Source organism: Odocoileus virginianus, unplaced genomic scaffold, assembly GCF_023699985.2.
Source record: "Odocoileus virginianus isolate 20LAN1187 ecotype Illinois unplaced genomic scaffold, Ovbor_1.2 Unplaced_Scaffold_2, whole genome shotgun sequence".
NCBI lineage: Eukaryota > Metazoa > Chordata > Mammalia > Artiodactyla > Cervidae > Odocoileus > Odocoileus virginianus.
The window spans coordinates 4519446-4533671 of NW_027224264.1; the positions used below are offsets into that span (position 1 = coordinate 4519446).

Below are 14226 nucleotides of genomic sequence, written 5' to 3' on the forward strand. Positions count from 1 at the left end.
ATTTTTCCCTGTCTAACACATAAATAGCACATAGTAAACACTAAATATATGAAGCTAATTGAACATGGATTGGTTTGTGAGTATAAACTATTAATAGTATATCTATAATACCTACAAGCCTATGTATAATTTTCCTGGGCTATAGAAAATATTATCAAGATTTTATATGCAATAACTCCATTTATATGTAGTAACCTGAAAGAAGAGCAAATGCATAACTTTTTTTTTACATTAAATAAATCTTCATGCTATGCTGAGCAAAGAGCAGCATAAAGATTTGTTTCGCTGGGACACTACCAAATCTAGGGCAAACGGGTCTTTTTTTCCTCAGATCTAAGCTTTCAAATCCACGTCGTAAGGAAGGAAAGCAAATGGACTTCACAGACTATGCAATTTAACAGCAGTAAACAAACCAGACATTTGGTGCCCATGTAAGCACTCCATGCCATCTTCTCAGGTCACTTGAAGGAAACTGGGCCTAGCAGATCTAATGACATGAAAAAAGAAAAGAGAAGAGAAAGTTTTTCCTTCTGCACAGGAACTTTCAAAATCACAAATACCAATTCAAAGTTAGCAATGCCTAGCTAGCCACTGCCATTTAATCCCACCATTTAGATTAAGAATCACTGGGGTCATCCTCCAGGTGCACAGAGAGGTTCATAAAATAATAACTACAGCTTATTCTTCAGCTTCCTAGGGCTCCTCCAAGGTGTTCCACATTATTCATCACTATTAGGCCCAGTCAGCATTGGATAATTTCTGTTCAAAGTCCCTTTTGGCACAGTCAAGATACAGCCCATTGAAGGATCCTTATCTTTAGTGATTCTGAAGTTGCTTGGATCTCTGCCAGGATCATAATCATCTAGACTTATCTAGGGCTTTTGAGGTCTGCAAGGGGTCCTTCTGGAACCTTTCTTTTGGAACACCATAGGTCAAAGGCAAACTCTACCTATTCTTTGAGGACAAGCCAAGTTCTGTAACCATCAGGAAGCTTTTCCTGGTTAACCCCACTCTGACCTGAACAAACTTTTGTCAGCATCCCTATAATGCTAACAGTCTACATCCCAAGACCGGAGGTTTGATGACATGGAGCTGTGTATTGTTATCCAAGGGTTTCACATTGGTTACTTTTCTTCTTCCTAAAGTAGAGTGGTAGGAAGCTCCATTAGAGCAGAAATCAAGACTTCCCACTGGAGTCCAGTTCAACAAATGTCATCTATCACTTACTAAACCCTAGACTGTATTGGTTAGAACTCTTTTAGTGGGAAGCAACAGAAAACCAGTTGAGGGGCTTAAGCATAAAGGGTGACTTAATTATAAGATATAGAAATGAAAGAAATATAGCTGGGTCTGAGGAATGGACTGCTTTATTACTCCTATTGTTCTTTTCAAATCCTATTTGGGGAACAATATGTTAGAAAACATAGCTTCAGGTAATCCCTAAGCACATGTTACTGATCCAACCATACAAAGGCAGAATCTCTCTCAACGTCCCAATTCAAATTCATATAACATGGACTCTAGGCCAGGTTAGGCCAGATGGTCACCCCTAAGATTGTTAACTGTGCTGAGAACATAGGTGGGGAGACAGACATATAATTAAATAATATTAATATGCTTAAATGTTTTAAAAAGAGCTAAACATATGGTGTTATCAAAAAAGAAGGAAATTGGGGGTTTGAAGGATATTTTTGAAAAAAAGATGTAGGTAGGAAGGCATTTCTTGAATAAAGAAAGAAATGGACACACAAAACAGAAGCACATGTCTGAGAATCTACAAGCAACATAAAATAAGACATAATGTGTTTAGAAAGAGCCTAGAGAGGTAAACAGGGGCAAGATCAAAGTCCTTGAATAAGAGATTAGAAAAACTGGTTCTATGTAGAATGTGGTGTCATCCAATTAATGTTCTAGATGGCTCTGACAGCTGTTGGAGAATGGATTACAAGAGGAGGCACTGTGCCCCAGCAATACAGCATGAGGTACATTTTGGTCACATTGTGTTAAAATCTGTATGAATGAATGCAATTCATATCATCATGGTTCTGGCAAACAATTAACTTCCCAACAGATACCCATTTATCCAATCACTGCTACCCCCACATTCCCTACCTCCCAAGTTACAGGTGGGTTTGCTTATGAATCCCAGTAACTGAGTCACTAGTTTTGGAGTCCAGGCTGTTTTAGAGACTTCCATGGGGCAGGACAAAACCATAATTAGGAGTCAGTGACCTATGGCTTGAGAAATGAACTGTAGCCTGGGGCAATGTGAGCTCAGATTGAGACCAGTTAGCCTGAGACATAAAAGAAGCTTGTTAGGTCACGTGGTAGGATTGGGTAAAAAGCTACATGATTCCCAAGATCTGCCTTTCATAGGTGCACTGCCAGTCATCTCTCTCCCTCCTTCCCATCCCGCTACCCACCATCTCCACCCCATTCACCTCCATATAGCTCCAACATTCCTTTGGTAATCTAAACTCTGGTGGTCAGTGGGTAACGAGAAAAGAAAGGGACACGAAGATAACCTATGCCCAGATTAAGCCTATGGAACTGGTTTGTGAGTGCATAACATTCTCATGTCATTCTCCCAATCCCATCAGCTAACATGTTCATATTCAATAATAGTTACTGTTTTTTTTCCTGCCCCACCACATAAGATTGCAAGACCTTAGTTTCCCAACAAGCCTTGAACCTGGGGACGGAGCAGTGAAAGCGCCGAGTCCTAACCACTGGACCATCAGGGAATTCCCCACAGTTACCATTTGAGAAACTATTTTTAGCAAAGCAAACCTGGCCCTCCAGCTCTGTCTACTTAAAAAGTTTTGAGGATCGTATTCACCTCTCTCTCTTCTCTAATTATCTCAACAAAACAATGTTTTATTTGAGGGGGAAAAAAAACAAATCAGACTTCTATTAAAGTTTGTTATTCAAGAGACACATTTAAATGTCACCCAAAGTTAGGGCCTGGAATTTGCTGTCACAGAGAGTGGCTTTCATGTGGAACCACACAGAGTTTTTAGGGTTTGCACTGTCTGTGGTTCTTTCAAATCCCCATTTCCTAGAATAGAGTCCTGAGGACACGCATTAACAGTCCAATTCCCTGCCTGATTGCCCTTTTGCTATCTGCCTTCCCTTCTCTCCCAGGGTCATCTACCCACTGCTGATGAAGGTTCCAAGGATCTTCCTTTCACACTATCCATCCTCCCCGACTCCCACCCTCAGTCACTCCTTTCCTTCCCGCCTACTGTCTCCAGGCTAGAATGGATCTCCCTCAGCAGAGGAGCTGTTTCCTCTCAAAGACAATGGAGAGAAATCCTCAGCTAACTCAGTACCCAAGTCAAGAGCTAAATAATTAGACACTTGCAACACTGTCCCTCCAAGAATAGAAATACATATGACCATGGAAATGCTGATTATATGTGTGTATACTCATGCAAACACATAATCATTATTTCTCTGGCTATGTCACAGCAAATAAATTAAGAACTGATTCAGAGAGAGAATAAGACGAGGCCAATCTAAGGATGTGGATTCTCACAGTGGGTAGTGACTTATTCTCAAGGGAAACCTTTGTTCACACAGAAAAGCATGATTCTAAGTCTACCTCTCTTCAAGATAAGTACAGGCATCTCATTGGTTAGTAATTCAAATATTTTGAGCTGAGAGCTGGCTCACATTTCAAGCCAGAAGCAAAGAGAGCCTCCATGGCAAGAGTATCCCCACTGCTTCCTCCCTCCTCCTCAGGCATTCTGTGCTCTTGGGAAGGCCTCTGCCCTGAAGGATGAAGGGAACTAATGAATACCTTCATAGTGAATGCTTGATGACAACATTGTATTCTTTCCAAGAGTATTTACATTTCAAAAGAGAACAGAGAGTATAACCCTAAGGAATGAATCTCTAAGAGTGGAATTGCAGCAATATGATACTTGGAGAAGGAAGTTATAAGTGCTGAGAAATCAGGTTGGAGGGGGCTTCCCAACTTCCCTCAAATTATATATACAGTTTATCTTCCTTGCCAATATGTTAAGACAAAGTATTAACACCTTCTCAAAGTACTTCATTTATCCTCACTGTCTACAGGGTCAAGTATATGCTCCTTAGTCTAACATTCAAATCTCATTTTTTCCTGCCCTCTCTTCCAAGGCTCCCCTATACTTCACTCAGTCTCTCCCAAACATACCTTCCCTTAACAAATTTTGCTCATGAAGCATCTTCTCCCTGGAATTGCCTGCAACTCTATATATTCTTCCAACTTCAACCTCATTCATTCTTCATGGGGCAGCTCAAATCCTACCTCCTGTATCAAATCTCCTCTGAACATCCCAACCAAAAGTAATCTCTTGCCAAATATTTACTTGAATTTCTGCATTATAACTAAAATGAAGAAAAATTCAATACTACACAATAATTGGAATTGGATGGACCTGGTTTCATAGCCATCTTCTATCATTTCTACAAATTGTGTGAACCTGGGTAAGTAGCCAATCTCTTTGGACCTTATTCTCCACATGTTTAAGACAGAGACAGTAAGGATAATTCATAAAAAGCACTAACCCAGTTCCTAAATGAATAATCACTATTGTGTTATGCACACCCTCACAATAATCACTAAATGGGTTAATGCATTAAAAGCACCAGCCCAGTACCTGAATGAATAACCACTATTATGGTATGTTCACCCTCATAGCAACTCAGTGAGGACCCTGGAGTATTTCATCAAGTCCTCTTTCTGCTTCCTTTATCTACTGCCTCCATGTTTCTGCCAGCTTGCCCTCCTAATTTGAACTACCAGAGTATATTAGATGTTATTAGCTGACCACCAAATTCTGTTCAATTGTTTTCTGCAAATATAAAGAGATTACATTATTGAAACTTTCTTGCAGTTAGGTGTGGTTTTGTGACTACACATACATAAGATATGTTCTAGTTTCATCTTTCTCAGTAAATTTCTTAAAAACCTTACAAAAGCCACTTTACTTCCATTGATTATAATACTCGCATTTGGGATACAGAGGTAATAAATTAGAATTATAACAGTATCTGAAATAATCTTTTCACTTTACTCTGCATCCAAATGCAAGGACCAAGTATTTTATTTCCTAAAGGCTCCCAAATATATAGAAATATTCCATAAAATTGGAGTTCTGGCGGTCCTTGTCCTTCCTCAGGTTGCTGCCTGGGGTCATAAAGGTCTGGTTCTGGTATATCTCAGAGGTAGCTTTCTTCTTGGAGAAAGCGATGATTTCTTCTTCCAGAAGTCTTCTCTTCTCTTCCAGCCTCAGCTTCTCCTCTTGGTGGACTCTTTTAAGGTGCTCAAACTTGGCCTGGAGCTCTCTCTCAGCTTCTTTCAGGATGGCTTCTTTCTCCTTCACACGCTGCACAAATAGCTGCTTCATCTCTTCTTCCTTCCTCTGGCGCTCACCATAGAACTCATGTCTCTTGGCTTCGTAGGTCTCCTGAAGACTGAGTGGCTGGTTCTCTGGGCCCACGTCCATGAAGCCCATCTCCTCCAGCTTGCGGCGCCGGTACAGCTCATAATGCCTTGTGTGGGTCTGGTCTCGAAGATCCTCCATGTTTGTACAAATGAGCATCTCCCGGAAAATCTTTTGTGTACATACCAAAGGTATGTAAAGGTAAACTTTGGGGAACATGTTTTAAAATGTATTATGTACCTGAAACTCCAGCAGCTCAAAACTTTTAAAGTTTTGATACAATTATCTAGTCGGAAACATGATCCTAAGCTTTTGTATCAGATTACATAATATGTGCTTCAGCATTGTGGTCCATGTGTTGTTGTGATATGTTTAACAGCAGAAACACTCAGGTAAATAAGCCCTTTTCTAGTGATAAGTAACTTTAGAACTGGGTGTCCTCACACTGTGTGCATTAGTCTGTATTACATAATTGTTTAAAACTGTCTTCCAGGGTAAATAAAGTTAAATCATCTTACTAAAAATGTTTCTTAAGAAAACAGCTATGAACATCTGAATATTAAAGATAAAAATTTAGGTAATTCATATTGTAAAGGATATTTGAATTCAGTGCCTTAGCAATTGCAGAACAATTTAATGGTTTCTAACTTTTTCTTAACATTCATTAAGTTTTCACTTTTTGTACCTGAATATTCTAAATGAAACTGATATTTACTCTTGACAAATAAAATGTATCTACATAAAAAAAAATATTCCATAACCAATAGGAGCTCTGTAAATTTAGCCAAATAATCAGAGGCCCTAGATGACACAATGACCCTGCATAATCAGGAAAGAAAGGCAAAAACATATCTGACTTCACCTCTAAAAGCCTACAGAAACCCTGAAGTATTGTATGAAAATGAATATCCACAAAGGTCAAACCTAATTATAACTCAAATAAATATTATAACTGGATCATAAGCTAGTCCTCTTTTTTTAATTGTTTGAGGAACTTCCATACTTTTTTCTATAGTAGTTTTATCAACTTATTTTCCACTAGCAGTGCACAATAGTTCCCTTTTCTTCACATCCTCCCCGGCACTTGTTATCTTTTTGATGCTAACCAGTGTAACAGATGCAAGGTGATAACATACTGTGGTTTTGATTTGCATTTCTCTGACACCTGTTGATACTCAGTACCATTTTCATTTATTTGTTGAACATTTGTATATCTTCTTTGGCAAAATGTCTATTCAATTATTCTGCCCATTTTTAATCAAGTTGTTTTTATGCTATTGATTTGTATGGCTTCCTTATATATTTTGGACATTAAACCATTATTATATATATTGTTTATAGAATAAATATTTTCTCCCATTCTCTAGACTGCCTTTTCATTTTGCTTTGCTGTCCCGAAGCTTTTCGTTTGATGTAATCTCAATTGTCTATTTTTGGTTTTCTGGCTGATTCTGTTGGTGTCATGCCCAAAAATTTGTCACCAGCACTAATATCAATAAACATTTTCCCTATATTTTCTCCTAGGACCTTTATGATTTTGTGGCTTACATTGAAGTCATTTATTTATTTTAATTGGAGGCTAATTACTTTACAATATTGTAGTGGTTTTGCCATACATTGACATGAATCAGCCACGGGTGTACATGTGTTCCCCATCCTGACCCTCCCTCCCACCTCCCTCCCCATCCCATCCCTCAGGGTCATCCCAGTGCATCAGCCCTGAGCACCCTGTCTCATGCATCGAACCTGGACTGGCGATCTGTTTCACATATGGTAATATACATGTTTCAGTGCTATTCTCTCAAATCATCCCGCCCAAAGACTGTTCTCTACATCTGTGTCTCTTTTGCTGTCTTGCATATAGGGTCATCATTGCCATCTTTCTAAATTCCATATGTATGTGTTAGTATACTATATTGGTGTTTTTCCTTCTGACTTACTTCACTCTGTATAATAGGCTCCAGTTTAATCCACCTCATTAGAACTGATTCAAAAGCAGTTTTAATGGCTGAGTAATATTCCATTGTGTATATGTACCACAGCTTTCTTATCCATTCATCTGCTGATGGACATCTAGGTTGCTTCCATGTCCTGGCTATTGTAAACAGTGCTGCAATGAACACTGGGGTACACGTGTCTCTTTCAATTCTGGTTTCCTCGGTGTATATGCCCAGCAGTGGGATTGCTGGGTCGTATGGCAGTTCTGTTTCCAGTTTTTAAGGAATCTCCACACTGTTCTCCATAGTGGCTGTACTAGTTTGCATTCCCACCAATAGTGTAAGAGAGTTCCCTTTTCTCCACATCCTCTCCAGCATTTATTGCTTGTAGACTTCTGGATAGCAGCCATTCTGACTGGCATGAAATGGTACCTCATTGTGGTTTTGATCTGCATTTCTCTGATAATAAGTGATGCTCAGAATCTTGTCATGTGTTTGTTAGCCATCTGTATGTCTTCTTTGGAGAAATATCTGTTTAGTTGGTTTTTGTTTTTTTGTTTGTTTAGTTCTTTGGCCCACTTTTTGATTGGGTCTTTTTATTTTTCTTGAATTGAGCTGCAGGAGCTACTTGTATTTTTGAGATTAATTCTTTGTCAGTTGCTTCATTTGCTATCATTTTCTCCCATTCTGAAGGCTGTCTTGTCACCTTGCTTATAGTATCAAGTATTTTCTCATGGCCTTTCTTTTTGTCTTCTTCTTCTGGGACTCCTATGATTCAAATGTTGGGGCATTTAACATTGTCCCAGAGGTCTCTGAGGTTGTCCTCATTTCTTTTAATTCTTTTTTTCTTTTTTCCTCTCTGCTTCATTTATTTCCACCATTCTATCTTCCACCTCACTTATCCTATCTTCTGCCTCAGTTATTCTACTGTTGGTTCCCTCCAGAGTGTTTTTTATCTCAGTTATTGCATTATTCATTACTGATTGACTCTTTTATTTCTAGGCCCTTGTTAAACTTTTCTTGCATCTTCTCAATCCTTGTCCCCAGACTATCTGTAACATTTTTAACTATCATTATTCTGAATGTTTTTTTTCAGGTAGACTCCCTATCTCCTCCTCTTTTGTTTGGTTTGGTGGGCATTTATCATGTTCCTTTACCTGCTGAATATTTCTCTGCCTTTTCATCTTGTTTAGATTGCTGTGTTTGGGGTGGCCTTTCTGTATGCTGGAAGTTTGTGGTTCCTCTTTATTGTGGAGGTTCCTCCCTGTGGGTGGGGTTGGACAAGTGGCTTGTCAAGGTTTCCTGGTTAGGGAAGCTTGTGTTGGTGTTCTGGTGGGTGGAGCTGGATCTCTTCTCTCTGGAGTGCAATGAAGTGTCCAGTAGTGAGTTTTGAGGTGTCTATGGGTTTGGTGTGACTTTTGGCTGCCTGTATTTTTGTGCTCAGGGTTATGTTCCTGCTTTGTTGGAGAATTAGCTTGGTATGTCTTGCTCTGAAACTTGTTGCTCTTGGATGAAGCTTGGTTTCAGTGTAGGTATGGAGGCTTTTGGATGAGCTCTTGTCGATTAATGTTCCCTGGAAGTCAGGAGTTTTCTGGTGTTCTCAAGTTTTGGATTTAAGCCTCTTGCCTCTGGCTTTCAGTCTTATTCTTACAGTAGCCTCAAGACTTCTCCATCCATACAGTGCCGATGAGGTTAATGGTGAAAAGATTCTCCCTAATGGGGGACACCCAGAGAGGTTTCCCGAGTTACATGGAGAAGAGAAGAGGGAGGAAGGAGATAGAGGTGACCAGGAGGGAGAAAGGGGAATCAAAAGGGGAGAGAGCAATCTAGCCAGTAATCAATTCCCTATTTGCTCTCCACAGTCTGGAACACTCAGAGAGGTTCATGGAGTTCCAGTAGAGAAGAGAAGAGGGAGGAAGGAGATAGAGGTGACCAGGAGGAGAGGAGGGGGAGTCAAAAGGAGAGAGACCAATCTAGCCTGTGATCAGTTCCCTAAGTGTTCTCCACAGCCCGGAATACCCAAAGAGATTCACAGAGTTAAGTAGAGAAGAGAAGGGGGAGGGAGGAGATAGAGGTGACCTGGGGGAGAAAAAGGAGAGTCAAAAGGGGAGAGAGCAATCAAGCCAGTAATCACACTCCTAAGTAAAAAATGGGTACTGAAGATTGGATTCTTAAAGGTACAGAACTGATAACAAATACCAAAAAGCAAAGATTAAAAATCTAGAGTAGAGGTTAGACTTTCAAAAATACAATATAAAAACAAAATAAAGTCGAAAAAGTTATAAAATATATATATGAAATTTGCTTTAAAATAGGGTCTCTTTTTTTGCAAGGTAATAGTAGGTTTTAAAAATGAAAATTAAAGGAGTAATAAAGAACTTAAAATAAAAAAGATTTAAATTTTTTTAAATGATAATAGTAAAATATATCTAGGAATTTCTCTGGAGCTGTTGAGGGCAATGTGGTCAGTTCAGTTTCAGATAGTTCCTTGTTCCAGCTTATACTTCTTCTCAAGGTCTATAGGTCCCTTCCAATGTAGCCAGTGCTAACTACAGGGTTTTAATCTGTTGCACCTGTCACTTCCAAAGCAGTTCCCTCTTTATTTTGGCTTCCTCTGTTTGCAAGTCTCTTCAGTATCTAACTTCCGCCCTGACACAAGGGGGCGAAGGTGGTCACTTATTTAGGCTCACTTGTTCAGTCGTGCTGTGGGGAGGGAGGAACACTGCAAACAAATATCACTGGCGTGTGTGGGGAGTGCTCGCAGTGTCTGGGCCACACTGGGTTTCCACCCCCCCCACCCCTCGCTGCTTGCAGTTTGGTAGAGGATGCCATCTCTAAGGCCAAGTTTGCCCCTTGCCTTCTGGCTCTGGCTGTCACCCGCCTGCCTCCCTGCCTCCGGTGGGGGATGGGCTGGTCCGCAGCTGGCTAGCTCTCCTCTGGTATTCGCTCAGTCCTTTGTTCTGTGAGCAGGCCCGGCAGTGCCTTAGGTTAGAGCTTTTCACAGGAAAGCTGTTGTTTTTTTTTTTTTTTTTCACCTCTCTGGCTATCCCATGATTTGAGTTGCTATCTCAGGTTAGCTCCCTCAGATTGTCCTCAGGGCATTCAGGCCCAGTCCTTACCCTAAGCAATGCAGCCCATGCCTCCCTGTTCAGCCCCCACTTGCTGGTGGTGGATGCGCGAGCGTCTGGGCTACTTCTCTGCTGGGAGTTGCAGTTAGGCGCATAATCTGTGGGTTTTATTTATTTATTTTTTCCTCCCAGTTATGTTGCCCTCTGAGATTCCAAAACTCCCCACAGACCCGCCAGTGAGAGGGTTTCCTGGTGTTTGGAAACTTCTCCTCTTTCACGACTCCCTCCCCGGGATGGGTCTCTGTCCCTAACTCTTTTGTCTCTCTTTTTTTTATCTTTTATATTTTGTCCTACCTCCTTTCAAAGACAATGGGCTGCCTTTCTGGGTGCCTGGTGTCCTCTGCCAGCATTCAGAAGTTGTTTTGTGGTATTTGCTCAGCGTTCAAATGATCTTTTGATGAATTTGTGGGGGAGAAAGTGGTCTCCCCATCCTATTCCTCCACCATCTTAGGACTGCCCCCTACATTTAAGTCTTTAATCCATTTTGAGTTGATTTTTGTGATTGGTGTGAGATAGGGATCTAATTTTATTCTTTTATATGTGAATATTCAGTTCTCCCAAACACCATTTATTGAAAAGGTTATCCTATCCTCGTTGATTATTCTTGGTTTCCTTGTCAAATATTAGTTGACCATATATGCATGGGTTTATTTCTGGGCTTTCAATTCTATTCCACTGGAATACATGTTGCAAACAACCAGTTAAGTGAGTTTCCATCAATGTCTGCTCACTGAACTACCCTAATTAGCTACTTGTGTCAGCACCATATTAAGATAGTATGGCCACATCCTTGCTCTTTACTGTCTGAAAATTCAAATTGATATTAATCAGATGAATTGTACCTTTATTCTGGATCATTCAGCAGCACAGGGTTACAGTAACCAGTTTACCTTAGATTACCAATATCTGGCTTCTGAGTGTGAAGGCATTGTGCAGTACTGACTGAACTATGGTACATTTGATCCAGCCCCAGTTTCCCCTTCCAAAACAAGGTTCAGGTGTAAATGAAGGCAATGCTTGAAAAGTGGGCAAGTCCAAATCACACACGTTTAATTTACATGTGGGCTATGACCTCACTGCCACGCAGGGTCCATCTTACAGACTGCTATGGTGTCTAAAGCTCCCACCACGTAATTACATAATTATATCTAAGCAAGGGATTATTATCAAATCATACACATCCATTATGACAGTAGCTTGATTATGTATATCACATTACCTATCTCTTTAACCTTGAGGCATCTTTCCATTCTTTCAGTTAATAAATATTTAATAAGAACTAAATTCAAGTTCTTTGTAAGGAATATTGATTAACACTTAGGGTGGAGAGTGAAGGAGCTGGAGTGGGGACCACTGCTTGAGGAAGGCAAGCACAATTAGAGCAAAAAGAATCTCTCAGTTAACCAGGTGCTGAAGATTCTGTAGTAATTTATCAACTAATACTCAGTGTTCTACTCAATGAAGTCCACTGAACAGAGCCAAAGTTCTGCCAGACCACTATAATGGCAAAGACAGGGGGCCTGGCATAGTACCTGACACAGAGTAGGTACTCTAAACTTAGCATTATAATTTCCAATAAGTAAATGCATCTGAACTTCATGGAACACATGAGAACTTATACTCATGGAAGAAGTAGGGAGATACCTTTTTAACAATATAGACTAAAAAACTGTAGCCATTTTCCAAAAGAGCATTTATTGGAGGTTATATAAGATGCATCTGAATGGCTAATAAATTTTAAAATACTTATGTATATACATATACATACATACATACATATATATATATATATAGTCGATTTTATACATATACACACAGAATCAGCCAATTTGCGGAAGAGACATATATCATGTTTCAAGCCCAGTATCTTATTTTTTCCAATGTAAACTGTGCAAAAAGGGAAACTTCAGTGAATCAAGCCTTAAATATTACTCCTACTGGGAGTTTCAACAATTTATTGATAATATACCAAGCTGTATAGCTAACATAGAGAGCCAGGGACCAACATTTTTGTAAGGGAAAATGTGAGGGAACCAAATTTATGAGCCAACTTGCTCTTTAAAAGCTGAATGAGCTTCCATCTTAACTACTGTATCCCACCCCACCCCCACCCCACACTACCAACTAGCAAACACCTTCCCCTGGTGTTAATTGTGCATGTTGTCAAAATAAGTGTTCTGCCACAATTCCAGCCAGCAATGTACTCTGGTATCAATGTCGGATGAATATCACCCGGCCACCACATTTAGAAAAGAAATGTGGTTCATTCTTCAACTGCTTCTAATCAATACCTTCAGAATTTATATTCTGTAAACATCCACACTTTGCTTCTAAACAAATAATTTCATCATAAGCTAGTTCTCAGTAAAAACTACAATAAGTTTTCACAATATATTATGGGAACTCTGGCTATTCAGTTCTAAATAATGGCTCCTTTTGCTGGACAAGTAAATTGAAATTGATTTGTTTCAGCCGCCTGTGCTAGAACACACAATGCCTGCTTACAACAAGCCTATTGACTCCTGCAAACACTACTCCAAGCCTGTTTCCTCAAGGACTCCCAGCAGGATTTTTAAATCATCCCACCTTCTCTCCCCTAACCCCGAGAACAAAGCATCTATTTAAATAGGGACTTGGCACAATGTGTCTGAGAAAGGCAATGTGAGCGAACTTCCGTTGAGATCAACAGAGCAGAGTCCAAGGTGGGGAGTGAGCCATCAGATCAAAGGTGAGGGACACAAAGAGGAAGAGTGATTAAAAGTCAAATCAATGGCTGCTTGTGAATTACAAGGTGAGGGGAGAGTCAGACAGAGAGAGAGAGAGAGAGAGAGAGAGAGATGTATACTCTTTCCCCCTTGGAATAGTGAAATCATGGAGACAGTTGAGGATACAGAAAAAAAAAAAATCTCCCGAGAGAACTCTCAATTCTGGATGACCATGACTGACTGAGGAACAGTGAGGGCTTCTGGTAAATGATTTCCAAAGATGTTGCCTACAAAGTCCATGATGCTTCCTGTGCTCCAGTCATTCAGGAAGGAAGGCTCACCTGGCAGAACAGGAATCTGATTTTTATACCGATTGCACAGGAGTGTGGGATTGGATTTTGGACAGAGGTTTCCTTGTAGAAGAATCCATGTAGGGGCAGAGGCCAGCTGTAGTGACCCTCCATTAATAAGCTCCAGAGACACAATTATCTTAGTAAATGCCAAAATGGTCATCCATGGTCAACCTAGGACTTCTCTATGCATTTCAGAGTTTCCTAACAGGTGTTTCTTTTAATACAGTGTTTTTTTTTTTTTTTTTCACACAATTGTGTGATGGTGGTAGGGCAAATATTTTTATTCTCATTTTAAATATTAAGAAAATGAGGCCCAGGTAGAGAAGAGAGAAATTAACAAAGGTCCAAGAGCTTGTAAATGTCAGCCCTGAAAATTTGAACCTAGATCTTATGACTTTAGATTTAGTGCTTTCTTCACAATATTTGTGTTTTGTTCATTCATTAAATTATCCATCCATTCATTCAATGAACCTATATCAAGTGATAATTCTGCCAGGTAATGGGAGCCCCCACATTGTTTATTCTCTACCATTTCCTCTCAGGACCACCTCTTGGTGCTACAGAGGGATCTAGGGGAGGGATGTTCCTCTGTGGATATTAATCTCAGCATCAGCAAATTTCTTCCATTAAGGCCTAGCAGGTTATTTCTTAATCCCAACAGAAACATCAAG

General features: G+C 40.0%; 1 pseudogene; it reads right to left on the minus strand.

The window, feature by feature from the left end:
* Positions 1-5099: 5099 nt before the first annotated feature.
* On the minus strand, positions 5100-6093 carry LOC139033334 (septin-10 pseudogene; annotated as a pseudogene).
* Positions 6094-14226: the final 8133 nt, after the last annotated feature.